Source organism: Lagopus leucura, unplaced genomic scaffold (assembly GCF_019238085.1).
Source record: "Lagopus leucura isolate 7727_CA_CO unplaced genomic scaffold, USGS_WTPT01 Super-Scaffold_100021, whole genome shotgun sequence".
Lineage (NCBI taxonomy): Eukaryota > Metazoa > Chordata > Aves > Galliformes > Phasianidae > Lagopus > Lagopus leucura.
This window is the reverse complement of record NW_024962274.1, coordinates 12,191,859-12,204,669: the sequence shown is the minus strand read 5'-3', so window position 1 is coordinate 12,204,669 and position 12,811 is coordinate 12,191,859. Positions and strand designations below refer to the sequence as shown.

Below are 12,811 nucleotides of genomic sequence, written 5' to 3'. Positions count from 1 at the left end.
CAATGGAGCTCTGCTGTATCTGAGCACAGGTAGCTGTGGGAGGGTGGAGAGGTTGCAGAGCTGCTGGTACAGTTAACATTGACAAAATGTAATCGAGATGTATTTCTTTCTGCAAGCTTTTGAGAAATTCAGCAAGAACTTGTATAGTATCCAGAGCTTCCAAGGAGCAGGTTCTTGCCTCCAGATTGCCTGGCAGCATACACCTCCACGAAAAACAGCTGTTGACTATAAAACCAGGAGACCTGGTGACAGCTTTCTTAGCCCTAGGCCTGCCAAAAGAAGACATACCTTGCTAATAAAGCTAGAGAGAAATTAAGCTAATACAATGTCTAAAACAGCTCATATGTTGTTCATCCTCTGCAAGGGGACAGTCCTGATTTTATCTGTCTCTGCAACAGCCAGTGCCGTTTCAGAAGAACCTGCAATTATGTGTAAAGAAGACTGAGTAACCAAAGCTTGCTTTCGGCAGGAGAAGGATGCACTGAGATAGTTGCAGACCTTCCTGTAAGTGTTATTACATTTTGTCATCCATTTGATTACTGTCTTTTGACTACGTGGTAGGGAATGATGCTCAGAAAATACACCATGTACTTGTTGCAATTCTGGAGAAATAAAAAGCTGCTCCAAAGAAGAATGCCAATGCCTTAGAGACCCCATTACTAGAAATGGAAATGAGGGATCTTCATCAAAGGACAGATTGAAATGAATATGAATGTTGTGCTCCGTCTGCCAGCCCCTCAGCATTTGCTGTGGTAGAAGGAAGAGAATCCTGCTTCCTCTTGAAGTGGAGCACCACAGATCTGGCAATTCTGCAGCCTCCTGGGACCAACAGCCTGCTGAATGCTGAAGTGCTGAATGATACAAACAAATGCTTTGCAGGAGGCTCAGGTTAATATTTATTCCAGCATACTTGTGAACATTGGTACTTCAGAGGACGTGGCTTGATTTGCTATAGACTTATTCACATGGAACAAAAATCACTGAAAAGTGGTTATTAGCCTGGTTGGTCAAAACTTCAATTTCTGAGCCCAAATGCATTTGAAAAGTAATGTAGTGCCAGCTGTAAGGAGCAGTGAATTTCTGCTGAAACTACTTCTGAGGAACATGGAAAGTGCACTGTACAAGCTCGTGTGTTGTGGTAAAACTGCTCCACTGAGGAGGGCAGGAGCTCTGAAAATGTCTTGACAGCAGCTGATCTAAACAACAAGATCTAAATCCACACGTACTGCTGCTGAAATGGCTCAGAGGGCCTGCTGAATTCATCAGCCACTGCTTCCTGTGATCTTCTGTCTGGTACGCTGTCCTCTGCTCCTGGCTAGCACTTCTACCTGTGGTAAAAACAATACTTGTTAGCATCTGATCATCAAACGCTTTTCAAAGGCTCCTTTGGCCAAGTCCACCTTGATGTGACCTTTTCTGCTGACCACAAGGTCCTTCTGTAAACTGTTTCCTAGAAGAGATCTGGAGCTCAGAGCCTGGGGCTGGTACATGGAGCTCTTTGAAAGGCACAGCTGGAGCAGGGGTGGGAACTACATCTATGCCACAAGACACTGAGGGCTGTAAAACACTCTATCCTAGAGTTTAAATTTCACTGTTTGACTGCAAACAGCTGAGTGTCTGTCTAGTGGGTCCCTGCTACTGCATGCCCTTCCAGATGAGCAGCTTCTTCCTTCTGGACTGTGCCTGTGCAGTGTGAACAGCCCAGGACAGCACAGCTCATTGTCTTACAGAGGCTTTACTCTGCGCCATGGCTTCCTGAACCCATCCAAAGCTTCACAATACATCAAAGCTGTAATATGTAATATTTTTTAGCAGTAAAGCCTGCAAAAAAAGAAAAAAAAAGCCATTCACATCTCCACATGCACACACCTGCTGTAACATATTTGTTAGCAACATACAAAGCTACAGAATTTTCTTTCAGGTTGGTGCCCTGCTCAGCATTTATTTCCCTCTGTACTGCTCTGCCCATACGAACCATTTTAGAATTTTACTTGTCTTAAATAAAAATCATCGTTTCATATTAAGGGTTCGGAGTTCTTGCTGCCAGAACAACCTATCTGTCAGCTGCTTTTAATAATCCAAGCCTCTTTCGTGGCTTTTAAGCTCTGATGTTTGCATGGTTTCAAAGCAACACCTCCTGGCGAGCTGTGGTACTGCTTCTGCAGGCTCAGACCTTGGGTTTATATCCCACAAAACAGCCCAGCGCAGCGACCTTCAGCAACAGCCCTTGATGCTTAGCATGCAAAACGCCCCATGGTCGACTGAATGACTACATCTTCCACCGGTGAGAGAATAAAAATGGGGAATGTTTTGCAGATTTTCTTTTCTGTATGAGCAAACATAAGCACTCAGTGCTGTCACGCAGATCCTGTTTCCTTTTTTTTTGTACTATATGGGCTGTTTGCAGTGAGCAATATCACTAGAAACAATATAGGGCTTGATCCAAAGAACTGATGTCAGCAAACAGGAGATGTTTGCCCCCATCCCTCTATACTGTAATATGGACTTCAGTAGCTATCTTTTCCTTCTGATTGTACTCAATTCTATAGCCCTACATAAGTTTGACAGGCAGAAAACTGAAGTGAGAATGGAAATTCAGAATATTTTCAGAAGACTAATCTAAAGTGTTAGTAACTCTTTCAGTGTATCTTAGTCCCTCAGCATTGAAGCAATGCCACTGCTGGTCTTTATGGACCAGCAAAAATACCATGAAGTGGAAGCATCATAGAAAAGCACTGATGAAGAAAATTAAGCAAGTTCCCTTATTTGATGTAGCTATGCACAGTTTAATGCAGCGTTTTGCTGTAAGTGTGAAATCACTGTGAAACAATCCAGCCATTTGGAATAACTTGAGGAATCAGGCATGAAGAATGCCAGGCAATTTATACAGAGATGCGATGTAAATACTCATATCCTTACTAGAAATAAAAACAATGCAAAGAATCACAGAGAGCCATTTCTAAAAGAGGCATGGAAAGTGTTGGCAATGATGCTAAGAAGATGCATGTAATCAATACATGTTTCTATTCTCCAGCCCAGACTGCAGGATGCTCCGTTGGTGTACTGCCAGCGAAGCACTTGTCTGTCCGCTAGTGAAGTACGATGTTAAAAGCACCTGTGAAAGGTGGACACCTGAATGTCCAGCTTGGCCACGCAGGCTGCATCATCATCTTTTGAGAGAACTGGCTGAAAAAATGATCGTATCATAGAATCATGGAACGGCCTGGGTTGAAAAGAACCACAAAGATCATCTAGTTTCAATCCCCTGCTATGTGCAGGGTCAACAACTGCCAGCCCAGGCTGCCCAGAGCCACATCCAGCCTGGCCTTGAATGCCTGCAGGGATGGGGCATCCACAGCCTCCTTGGGCAACCTGTTCCAGTGCCTCACCACCCTCTGGCTGAAAAACTTCCTCCTAATATCCAACCTAAACCTCCCAGTCTCAGTCTAACACCATTCCCAAACGATGTGGCTATTTGGGCTGATATTGCTAAGTCTCCCAGAGCAGAGGAAAGCTCGGAAGGAAAGCAACATTGCGAAGAATGGCACTTGGGTGTTGTTTGCTGCAGCAAACTTCCTTGGTCCTTCACCTTCACCAGCCACAAATTCTCACAGATTTGGATGCAGACATGTTTGGTTACGGAATCATAGAATCATTCAGGTTGGAAAAGACCCCTCAGATCCCCAGGTCCAATCCCAGCCCACCCCACCATGCCCACTGCCCACGTCCCTCAGTGCCACATCCCCACAGCTCTGAGCACCTCCAGCTGACTGTCCCACCTCCGTGTGCAGCTGTGCAGTGCCTCGCTGCTCTTTCTGAGAAGGAACGTTTCCTAACACCCAACCTGACCTCCCTCCCCTGGCACAAGGTGAGGCAGCCGCTTGTACCAGGACCAGGCTGACGGCAGCGTGGAGGAACCCAGCCCGTCCTGGTCTGATTGCGATGCACTGCTGCACTGCAGATAAACCATGACCTGCACAAATCGCTCTCTGCCGTAAGTGGGCAAGACTGGAAACAGCCATCGCCGAGCCTAGGAGCAATGCCCCAGGTGGCACGCTTCTGCCCACGACAACCACCGCGGCCATCCAATGGCAGCTCTGGAGCCGAGCTGAGCCCGTCCCTCATTCCGGCGTCCCAGTTCTCGGGATTGGGGCACCCGCCGAGCTCGGCTCCTCTCCGCCAGCTCCGAGGCGCACCCCCCGGGGGCTGCCGACTCCTCAGCCGCCGTCCTCAGCGCCCGCCCCGCGCCTGCGCCAACACGGCGGCCGGAAGCGGCGGGGCGGCAGGAACGCAGCGGGAGCCCGGCGGGAGCGGCGCAGGTAGCGGCGGGCTGGGCGCGCCGGGGGCGGGCGGCGGGCAGGACGTGCGGCGGCTGAGGCGCTGCTCCGGGCCGGGGGGGGAAGCCGGGATGCGCGCCGGGAGCTGCCTCGTTGTAAGGCCGTAGCTGCCAGGTTGGCGCGCACGACAAAAAGAAGTTTAGCGCATTGAAGGAGCTGAAGTTACATGGCGGTGGTAGCCGGGGGTGCGGGCTAGCGCTGCCTGCCAGCGGCTTTGGGGCGTCCGCCGCACGCCGCCTCCTCTTAGCGGGCGGGTAGAAGCGTTTGGGTACGTCTGCAGGCAGCCCCGAAGCGGATTATTGCTGAGGCAGCGCTGTGGCGTAATCCCGTCTGGACAGAACGTTTCGGAGGCAGTCGGCACATCGGAACATCTCCGCACAGCTCCGGTGCCGTGCTGCCATCATCGGTTTTAACAAACGTCTGCCGTAGTTTTAGTGGTTTTATGGGGTCAGCCCCCGCTTCGTGGTCCCGATCGGTGGGGATGGAGGTGGTGCGAGCAACGTGCCCTCAGCGTAGTGCAAAGGAAGAGAAACATGAGGAGAAAGTGGGGTGGGACCCATTGCCCTCCCCTCTCGTGGGAGTTCTGCTGCGTGACAGTGCTGAGGTCGCCTTACTGCTCCGTGTTCCTTCCTTCTGTCCTCTAGTTGTACTGGCCTTACTCCTGTCTCGTTCTCAAAGCAGAATGGGAAAATAAAGAGAAATACTGCTCTCAGCAGCCATCCGGAGGTGCGTTTGGTTCTAATTCCAGCTCTGTTTGAGCTGTGAAAGCTTACACTGCTTGGTAACCCTGTCAGTGAGGGTACAGTGTCAGGAGGGAACGCTGTAGGTAACGTTACGGCTGAGAAGGGCAGCTCTGTGCACCTCCTTCCCATCCTCCCGTTACCTCCTTTCATTGCCTCTCGATGTGAGTGCCTGCGTGGCTGGCCGGCTCCCTGCTGGCAGCGCTCGGCGCTGGGTGGAAGCGCAGTGAGCGCAGGCTGTGTGTAAGCAGGAGCGGCAGGCCCGCCCAGCTGGGCACTGCTCGGATTCCAGGCTTTACAGCAGCTTCTGAAAGTGTGCCCGAGGCTGCGGTTCCTTGGACAGGTGAGCTGCCCTCCTGGCTTTGCTTTTCCTTATTCTTCTTGCTTGAAACTGGAAAATCTTGTTCTCCGCTCCCTCCGGTCCTGCTCGGTTTAGTTTAAGCTGTGCAGCGCTGTCTGCCTCCTTATTTCATCGTGGACCAGTATTCTCAGCCCCCTGGAGACCCACAAAAAGCAGTGTAGATGTTTTTAGTTTGTTTCCTGGCAAGCTCTACATTTGGGGCTGGACTGCGTTAGCATCAGAGTGCGAAGGGATGGAAATGCAGTACTGCAGAAGTATAAGCAATTTACCTGTAGTGATGATTACTAATAGGTGTTCCAGAATCATTGCTGAAACTGGTGTTCAGAACAGTAGAAATGAGAAAAAATAAATAAGTCACATTTAGATAAAGAAAACAGGTGGTAAAACAATGGGAATGGAATAAACAGGTAATTGCTCTGAATGGCTTTTGATTGGGATTTTGTTTGCAGAGCTGTTGGATGCATCAGAATCTCTACTTGGAGTGAGAATATTAGCAGTAATTTGTGTTGGAGGAATGCAAAGAATATTGCTGGGATCTATTGCACTAAGACGAAGAGCAGATTTTCTGCATGGAAACAAACATCAGCCTCCATGCTAATCGTATTATTTCTAAGTCAGTGGTGGTACAGCAGTTCGTAGATTTTATCCAGATATTTAGTGGGGAGTAAATGCTTTGCCTTGTGAAGTCCAAGAACTTTATGTAAGACTTGGTGGCAAAGTTTAATGGCAGAACGGCAGTGATAAAATGTTTTTTCCTGAGCTTCCAGAACTCCGTGTGCTTAGGTTGTAAATGACTTTTGCACTGTGGCGTCTGCCCTTCCTCCTGAACCTGTTCTGGAGTGCGAATCACAGTGCTTAGATCTCCTTTCCTGGGATTATTCACTTTTGGGTCCTCTATTAAAATTATTAGCTCTAAAACTTAACTGCTGTCCTTGTGGAGTTTATCTTTACGACTTCTCATAAAGAAGATAAATTGCCATTGATTATTCTTGGCTAGAAAAGATAGTGTAAGTAGGCTCCTATATCCAATGCTCTAGGTGGGTCCCCACAGTACAGTGCTGAAGTTAAATATTTACTTGTGCACAGGACTTTGGTCTTCTGAAACCCTTATGAACATCAGTTGCTGCAGCCAGGAGGGAAGTACTTTGCCAAAGATAATGACAAGGAAGAACTCTCACCCTCCAGACTGGAGCAGTCTGTGCTCCCCAGCAGCTGTCACCAGGAGGCTCAGCCTCTAGTGCCTCCTTACGTCCAAATTAGATAGAAATTAATTAAAACACCATTTCCAGATGAGTGTGAAATAAGAATGTAAAAGGTGTTAGCTTTTTTGGTTTGTTTTTGCGTTGTGGTCTTAAAGCATCCTGTTGTATGCCAGTGTCCACTGTTGGTAGTCTCTGCTGTGTGGTGTGAGCAGGTAGTTGGGTTCTATCTCCACTCATGGGGAAATGAGTCTGCTTTTGTCACGTCTGGTTGGCTTTCTAATCTAACTCTTGTTTATACTTAAACATACCTTCAGCTGGAAGAAACTCTGTGTGCCTGTAAGCCAGCTGTCAGGAGGCCCTGGCTCTTCCTTCCTTCCAGAAGCATAGAAAGCTTTTTGGTTTTAATATACATTGTAATTTGGAAAACAGCAACAACAACCAAACCAAGAAAAAAAAGTATCCTTATTCCTGTAAGCGTTTGCTGTCAAGTATGAACTAAGCATACTTGCTTGGATGTTTTCAGCTTATGCAATGCCTCTTTCCTTGCTGTGGTGGGCTTTCTTGCAGAGGTCCAAAATGTCATTGGTAAACTGCTTTGAAAAGAGGAGAATTCCTCTGGAACTGATGAGATTAGATGTGTTCCTCGGCAATGTGACACGTCTCAGTCTTGAGTGTTTTGTTGTGGGCAGCCGGGCATGTGACACCAAGCACTGTATACAAGAGAACTCATTTCTCAAGCTAAGAGGCTTTGTAGGTAGGAGGCATCTCAGTCTTCCTTGTTTGCCCCATGGGGAATAGGATCTCCAGGTAATTAGGAGGGGAAAAAAACCCCACCATCAAAAAACTAACTACAGCTGAAAAGCTGAAAAGCCCTGCTTTTTATGGTGCTTCAGGTGAAGGAGTTTCTGCATGCTGCAGCAGTAAGATGTTTTGTGTTACTTGTAAAATAACTGATCCCTTGCATATGTTTTTGGTAACTCTGCTAGTTGTTTTTGCTTGCTAGAAGAAACGTTCTGTTTTAGCTGTAGCATTGTTCTGATAAGTCCTGCCTTTCTACTTGTTTTGAAACCTCTCCCTAGGTGTGATGGACAGGAGTTGCCTCCGGCACAGTCTGTGGCTGTTCTGCCATGTAGAGATGTCTGTGAAGAGCTTGAGGAGCAAAAGGCAGTTCAGTTTTTTAGCATTCCTGTTCTCTTTTACCTCTCTGTGAACTTGCTGTCAGGATATGGTTCATTTCAGGTGTGTTTATAGCACATTCTTAGTTTCAGAGTTGCATGGGCACTTAGCGTAACTGAGATCAGGATTTAGATTGAACTCCAGATGGTGATCAGAGGATTACTTGGAGAGCTGATTATGAGAGTTCTCTGTATAAGTCTCATGTCTAACTGAAGAGTTACATCACAAAGATTTCTCTTTAATGAGTCATCAGACAATTTAGTGAAAAAAAACAACCACCACCTTCTAAACTATCCCATAAGCTGGTTTTTCCCTTAGCCCGTCTGGCTCTTATTGAGCTGTACCCCAGCACTTGCAGGCTGCTTTAATAGACGTTCATTCCCTGACTCTGAGGTTGACATCTATGATATCTTTGATGTCTGGATATCTTTTTCTCTGCATATGTGGCCCATGTTTATCCTTGTGTTCATCTACCAAGTGTGAGTGTACCGCTGTGGTGTGAGCAGTGAACAAAGACCGTTGTCCATGGTGTGTTCCAAAGTGGAATCCACTGCATCTGTGTGTGCTATTTTTGGAGCTTCCTTAGCAGAGAAGGTGGCCAGCCTGTATGATTTCAGAGCCAAGCTAAGGGGAAAGCAGCAATGCAAGCAGCAAGTGGGTGAGAAAACGTTCTTTTTACTCCTTTTGTCTTGCCAGGAAACATCTTGTTCCCTTCTTCAGATTTGTGAACTGCAGCTACTCTTTTCTTAGCTCAACAGATTTGCCCATCAGCTTGCAGATAAAGGCCAGTGCTCCTGGCATCTGCAGCTCTGGATGGCTGTGCTGGCACCACTCGTCAGGCTGCATTGTCACTGTCTTGTTGGTGCCTGGTACCGTGGCTGCCACAGCTCGGGCCTTTGCTCAGTGACTCTGCTGTGTTAGCTTAGCACTAACAGCAGTGATGTTCCCTCAGTTATCAGTGCCTGTCTCTGGATTGCTGGAGTGTTTCCTGAAGAGCGGTTTCCCACTGGTGCTGTGTATCCAGCTCTGTTGCTGGCTTCAGATCCACCAGGAGGTTAAATACTGCTGGGATAGTAGCGGTGTTGGGCTCCCATGCTGGCGGTGCCAAGGACCACAGCAGGCAGCAGCCCAATTTCCTTAGCATCGTTTGTTTTCTGCCTGTTTGCCTTATAACAACCAGACTTTCTTTGTGGCATTGCTCAGTGGCAGAGCGAGGATGTTTAGAAGTTTTTTTCAGTCATGGGGCTGCCTGGGAGGTTTCTTTTCATCCCTTCCTAAGCAAAGGTTAACATAGCAGCTGGATGACTAAGAGCGCTTTGACCTTCCTGATTCACTTACAAATGTAGTACTTTTTTAATGGGTTATTGTACTTGAGGAATGCAAATGAGCTGTAGTTTCGATGTACCTGCCTATCAGTAAGGGGAGGAAGTAGTGCTGCCTGGTAACTGATTTGTTGTGTTTTTGTGAGGAGAGGCTCCTCCTGCAGCCTGCTCATCACGAGACTTTGGAAGTATTGGCTGCAAGCTAGATTATTTTTATGTTCAATCACCCATTGTTTTCTCCTGGGGGCAAGAGCTGCTGGGGAGGAATAATAGAAACTGTTGATGGGAGTGGTTTAATACAGTTATGTTTGGGAGCTCAGTGAGGTGACCAAGTAGAGAGTCAACTGCAGGGGTTTGTACATCCGAGCCCAAACAGGCTGCTGCTGCTTGTGGTTCTGCAAAGCATCATGTGTTGTGTTGGGTTGGGTCAGATTCCCTCCTGGCCAACAGATCCTGGGGCCTTCTGCCAGTTTTGTGGGAGACCTGTATGGTTACAGCACCAAAAAACAGGTTAAATTTTGAATTAATGTGTTGGATTGCACAGGCTGAGTGCTAGATAGTTCTTAACCCTTAAACCAGTGTTCTCCAGTAGGGGACTGTCACTGTTACCAGGAAAAATGCTGGTAGGAAACCTGCCCAGCCAAAAAGGCCGATGTCCCCTTTTTGTGTTCACTGAGCTCAGTGCTTTTGACAGAGGTGACAATAATTCATACTCCTTATTTTTTTTTCCTGTTAAGTCATGCTTTCTCCTAGTTGCTCCTAAAGATTTCATTATGGTCTTCAGAAACTTTGCATCTCCAAGGTGCGATTTACCACGCTTGTGTATTGAGAGAAGAGTTTTTTGTTTAATTAGGGGATTAAATCTTCCAGATACTCTTAGAAGTCATTACTGAGAGCAGGGCTATTGCCAGAGCTGCTTGGAGTTGCACTAGAGGCTTCCATGAGCTTGTTTATGCTTTGTGGGATAAGTATGCCCCTTTGGCCCCTGGGCCAGATCAGATGATGCTGAGAGTTTTGATGAAGAACTCTTCCAAGTCTGATATCACTCAGAACAAACCTCTGTGTTCTTGGTGTAGTTACTGACCAAGCACTGAGACTTTGCAGAGTCATCCAGGAATGAAACTGCACTTTGTGGAGCTGTGCTGGGGTTACCATCTGCATGGAGGACTCTGGTGCTTGCTTCTGGATAGCTGTAAATGAGTAGCTCCAAGCAGGGCTTTGTGTTGTGTGCTCTAAGGGTTTCCTGGTGGGACAGCAGTGCTGCTTTTAAGTGGTTGGCATTCTGTAGTCTATCTTGTCTCTCCTTCTCACCTTAATGCTGGAGTTGGAAGAGAAGAGCTGAGAGCTGGGGGTATACATACCAAACCTGCCTACCTGTGAGCCTGCTGAGAGGTGTGGGACTTGTCCAGCAGCTGTGGCCAAAGGGGGTAAAAGCTCTTGGGAAGGTTGCATCTCCAGCATCTAGTGTAGCAGCACATGATAAGCTGGAGTTGCTGGGAAGTAGCTGTCTTTTCCTAGGTTTCTGGCTGCTGGGAACCTTGTGAATGTGACCTGAGTAAACTAGAACAGATGGAGGGTTTCACTGCCTTGGCTAGCACTGTGACCTTTCATGGACACTGCAAAAGGGCAGCCTACATAATAGCGATAGCAGGAGCTGCAGGACACGCTGTGTTGAATTTTATCTGCCTAAATAGCTGCTAGTCCAATTCCATTATTGCTTGCATATTTAAAAAAATTTTAATGTTGGATTTTAATGAGTTGGCATTTATCTCTGAACATCCAGCTGCAGCTCTCACACGGTCTAGGAGGCTCTTGGGTGTGGATATCTCTCACTTAGAAGTCATGCAGCCTCTCCTTGGACAGCCAGCACTTGGCAGGCTGTAGCACGCTTTGATGTAGGTTGTGCTGATGTGCAGGAACACTGAACTTCATAATGTGGTTGGTGCCCTAAAGGGGGGCTTTTCAGGGGAGGAATCTTTAAAAAATCTTAATGTAAGAGAACGTGACCTTGGTTAATCTCACAGTGAACCATTTATGCAATTGGAATGATTCTTACTAGCATTTGAATTATTTTGGTTGCAAAATAGGCTTGATATGGAATTTGTTTCCAGTGTGCTGTTTGCGTGTTTACAATCTGAATGTTTTGACTTTGTGTTTTCAGGCTCTTTTTCCAAACCTACATCAAAGTCTCGAAACCCCAAACAGGTGAAGTGCTCTTCTTGCGTTGCACAATTGGAATTGAGCATCCCTAATGAGGCCAAGGAATCTAGTCTATTATTGAGGAAACCTTGGTGGAATTAAGTGGAGAAATTTGATGTCAGTACTTGGAGATAAACCCAAGCATAGCAAATAAATGGCACAAGTTATAGGGATTGGAAGGGACCTCTGGAGCTCTGAACATCCCTGTTGCCCTCCACTGGACTCTGTGCAGCACTTTCCTGTCTGTCTGTCACTGGAAGCCCAGAATTGGGCACAGTGCTCCAGCTGTGGCCTCACCAGGGCAGAGCAGTGGGGAAGAACCTCCCTCAGCCCGCTGGGCACGCTCTGTGCTACGCACCCTGGGGTCCCATAGGCCTTCTTGGCCACGTGAGCACTCTGCTAGCCACCAGGACACCCAGATCCTTCTCTGGAGAGAAGCTATGTAAAACAGGTTGCCCAAGGAGGTTGTGGATGCCCCATCTCTGGCCGGGCTGGATGAGGCTCTGAGCAGCCTGGTCTGGTGGTTGGCAACCCTGCACATAGCAGAGGGTTGAAACTAGATGAGCGTTGTGGTCCTTTTCAACTCAGACCATTGTATGATTCTATGAAAATGTGGCAGACAAGGTGAAAAGAGACCATGAGTAGTATGCTTTAATTCTCAGTTCTGGCACCAGTGTGACTTTAAAGTCACTTATAAACTCATAGAATCATATATCCATTCATAACCTTCAGGGTAAATTCTCAGTATGCCACTGTAAAGCAGATAGTAAATGTGTAAACTGTGAGGGTCACAGGGGTAAAGCAAGGAGTCCTTACTGCTTCCTTTGAGATAAGTCAGCCGAGTTGTTCAGTAGCTGGATCTATCAGGTTGGTTTCCGGTGACCTTTCGGTGTGCCAGGCAAAAAGCAAGAAAAACGTAATGTTTATGTAATGCAGGATCATTTTCTGAGAGTGTCCTGTATTTTAAATTGAGATTCTTTTTATATCTTCAGAATACCCATTTCTGAGAGGAACAGCAAAGAAACATAAGTACAAAAACTGATGGACCACTACATCTTCCAAAATGAGCCTATTGATGCGTTTCTACTGGAAACTAGCATGTCTTGAAGGTGAGTAGGTTTTGCTTGTGACAGATGAGCTGTTTGATGTTTTGGAACTTGACCATCAGTCATCCCAAAGATAGTGCGCAGCTGCTTCTGTGGGAAGGCACAGCCCATGGAGGCATGCTTGTGAAGCGATGTGTTTTGCCATTGGAAGAAATATCTGGGAGGTAGGTGTACTTTCTACCATGTCAGTGAATTATTGTTCATTTCCAAACTCTTGAAGAAAATGGAGTGCTTAGTGAAGGAGATGGAGTGTATGGGAACTGTTGAGTCACGGCCTGAGCAGCTGGTTGAACACCTGGGGAAAGAACCCAGTCAGCCCTGGGAGCACAGGTGAAGGCTTGGCTCCACCTCTCTTAGACCTCATTTAA

The 12,811-nt window shown here is 47.1% G+C and overlaps 1 protein-coding gene across 4 annotated transcripts in view; it reads left to right on the top strand.

Annotated features, from left to right (window-relative positions):
• MAP3K13 (mitogen-activated protein kinase kinase kinase 13) overlaps positions 1-12,811 on the top strand; it is a 70,210-nt gene that overhangs the window by 2,354 nt on the left and 55,045 nt on the right. For 2 of the 4 annotated variants that reach the window (XM_042878300.1, XM_042878305.1), the window contains exons 1-2: positions 4,268-4,319; positions 12,330-12,446. The gene's annotated coding sequence lies outside the window, so the exon portion shown is untranslated. Of the gene's footprint in view, positions 1-4,267; positions 4,320-5,238; positions 5,421-12,329; positions 12,447-12,811 lie in introns of those variants that run through there. The other 2 variants (XM_042878301.1, XM_042878302.1) reach the window with 2 other exon arrangements.